The sequence below is a fragment of the Triticum aestivum genome, chromosome 7B (genome assembly GCF_018294505.1).
Source record: "Triticum aestivum cultivar Chinese Spring chromosome 7B, IWGSC CS RefSeq v2.1, whole genome shotgun sequence".
NCBI classification, from domain to species: Eukaryota; Viridiplantae; Streptophyta; class Magnoliopsida; order Poales; family Poaceae; genus Triticum; species Triticum aestivum.
In genome coordinates this window covers 696,934,206-696,937,321 of record NC_057813.1, presented here as the reverse complement: position 1 = coordinate 696,937,321, position 3,116 = coordinate 696,934,206, and the positions used below count along the sequence as shown (strand labels likewise).

Here is a 3,116-nt window from a genome sequence, read left to right as displayed (position 1 = left end):
CATCCTCTATCTAAGACGTGTAACAAGTCTTTCGGCAAGGACACTGTCAAAAAAACAAGCCTTATAATAATCAGCTAAAAAATGTCTTGGACGAGGACCAACGTTTTTTAGGGAGACAAGGACCAACGTTAGATTTGTGCATTCCCTTAAAAAAAACCTTAGATTTGTGCATTAAAGAAATCTTTAGAAATGAGGGTCAGATCATGGGCTCACAAAAGATTCACTTGGTGAGGAATAGCCCACACGGGCTCAGGTATCCAATAGCGGCCCGCTTAACAAGCTGTCAAAAACCCTAGGGATACGATGCAGCTTGCAACCACCACCCCCCGCGTCCGGCGGATCACCTGTTCGACAGCATGCGTCCGCCGTTCGTCCGGTGGATCCCCTATTCGACGGTTGTGCCCGACCGCCTAGGCGCGCTCCCGGACGCGGTACTCCAGCACGTGCTCTCGTTCCTGCCGTCGCGCGACGCCGTGCGCACCTGCCTGCTCGCCCGCCGCTGGCGCCACCAGTGGAAGTCCGTGCCGGCCCTGCGGATCACCGGCTTCGACTCCTTCGAGAGCGGCCGCGACCTCAACGACTTCGTCAACCATCTCATCATCCTCCGCGACCGGACGCGTCTCCATGCGTGCGAGATCGAGGCCTACTCGGAGTACGACGGCCGCGGCAACTATTCCGCCGACGACGGAAGCGAGCGGTCCCGGTACACCGATCTGTGGACCCGGTACGCCTCGTCGTGCCAGGCTCGGCTGCTTCGGCTCAGCGACCGTGACCCCGCTAATCGCATTGCCGAACACGAGTGGGTTCAGCTTAGCACTTCCATCGCCTCTCCGCATCTTACGACGCTGGAGCTCGATGGCGTGCTGCTCTCGATCCCTTCCGATCTGGATTTCTCGGCCTGCACAAACCTGCAGACAATAAAGATGAACCGCTGCACCTTCCAAAATACAACCGACTACGGTCCTGTCAACATATCGTCAACATCTACTCCCTCCGTTCCCAAATACTTGTCTTTCTAGGCATTTTAAATGGACTCAACATACGGATGTATGTAGACATATTTTAAAGTGTAGATTCACTCATTTTGTGCCGTATGTAGTCACTTGTTGAAATCTCTAGAAAGACAAGTATTTAGGAACGGAGGGAGTATGCGATATCTGAGCATCACCGACTACTCTTTTATGAAACATGCTCTCGTTTCTGGCCCGAGCCTCGTCTACCTGGAGCTGGCAGACGGCCATCAGTTTGTTCCTGAGTTTGGGAGCATGCCGTCGTTGCGAACAGCATCTTTAAGCTTGATCACAGTTTCGATAGGGACGGCGAGGATGGTTCCTGGCTTCTTGGACGCCTGTCAGATATCACTAATCTAGCGCTCATTGCCGAGCCTCAAATGGTATATATGTTTGTATATATACTGTACAGTTTGATTGAAACTTCTTGTCACGTTATCTGACATGATCTAATATTTTGTGTTTGCCCAGTTTCCTGTTTTCAGGAAAGATTTTAAGTGGTGCACCGCATTTAACAAGCTCAAAACCTTGTCAGTCAATGATTGGTGTGTGGAGCCTGATTTTCGCCCACTACTTTACTTTCTCCAGCAGTCACCAAGTCTCGAGAAGCTCTGCCTCCAACTATTTATGGTATATATATAAGTTTTCTAAGTATTATGGTACATATTTTTCAGGATGAATTAAGTTTCAGTTGCATTGTAGATTCATGCATTTTCGTAAACTGTACAGCCATATCAAAATGCTGAAGGAACAAACAGAAGCTACGATACGACAAAACCATTTTTAGCATCGAAGTATCTCAGGGATGTCAAGATCAAATGCCATGAAAAAGATGAGCGTGTTCACAAAATTGTGAAGGTTCTGAGTTCCTGTGGAGTGCCTGTTGAGCAAATCGAGATCAAGATAAATAGGCATTCTTAAGACAGTAAGTCGAATTATCAGTATTCCTAGATTTTGAAGTTTCTGCATTCCAATCGCATGTTTGTGTGAAATTCCACAACCATTATTTTTAAAATTAACTGGACGAGTGAATGTGTAACTAGTAAGCATAACGGGAAAAATCTTATTTGCTCTATCAATAGATCAAATTATTAGTCTCGGTGAATTTGTAATTATTTAGTCCCATGTATGCTTATGAAATTTAGCAGCATACATTTGCCAAGAATTGAACAACCAAATACGAAACACATAAGCCAAAACTTTCTATCAGCTTCATGTTTCTCACAAATAATATTATTCTTCTTGCTTCGCACCTTTTAAATCTAGCAGTATGCCAATCCGACTAATTGTGAATTTTTTTGTACTTGTGCATAATAATATTCAGATTCAGAGGAGTCAAAACTATTCACATTCAGATTCAGGGCAGTCAAAGTATTCACGTTCAGATTCAGAGCGAGAGCAATCGGATTAACAGTTGGAATGTAGCCATGAGTTCACTATCTTGCTTCGCCATAGGACCTTTAGTGAAATTTCTAGTTGTCGAGTTGAGGCCTTTGTTTTGTGATATGGATGCAATTGGGATATGGATGCATATGAGGCCATGTTATTTGCTTTATACTTTTGGTTCATGTGTCATACGCCCTGTTAATTTTCAGGAACATGTTCTGCTCTTCTGCATTGTGTTTAATTTTTAGGAACATGTTCTGCTCTTCTGCATTACATACCATGTCTTCTCTTTATCCGTGGGGCTGAAAACTGGTTTTAGTTTGTGCGGGACATTTGTGATTACATTTAGTCAGCAACTTGTTTCCCACACTAGCTGCACATTTGTGGTTATCCTATGACATCTTCCTCACAAGAACACAACGAAGAACTGAAGAACTTGGCACTTGAGAAATGATTTGATTTTTGAGAAAGTAAAAGAAATTGTAAAGGATCCGCCATGTTTCTGGAAAGTTACTCCTTTTCGTCGTGTCAGCCTACAAATGAGGTAATCACCAATTACAAAGGAAAAGAGGTGGTGGCTGGTTTTGGTGCAAGTAATGCTGTTGTGAGGTCCAAAGAGGTGTGGTAGCCGCCTCCTTTTGGCTACATCAAGATAAATGTCGATGCAAGTTTTTTGGTGAGTTTAAGTGCCGTGAGCGTTGGGGTGGTGGCCAGGAGCTG

The 3,116-nt window shown here is 44.8% G+C and overlaps 1 long non-coding RNA gene across 1 annotated transcript; it reads left to right on the top strand.

Moving 5' to 3' along the window:
- Nucleotides 1-309: 309 nt before the first annotated feature.
- On the top strand, nucleotides 310-2,586 carry LOC123162018 (uncharacterized). The gene is made up of 4 exons (XR_006480981.1): nucleotides 310-1,393; nucleotides 1,482-1,640; nucleotides 1,740-1,935; nucleotides 2,335-2,586. It is a non-coding gene; the product is annotated as an uncharacterized lncRNA (long non-coding RNA).
- Nucleotides 2,587-3,116: the final 530 nt, after the last annotated feature.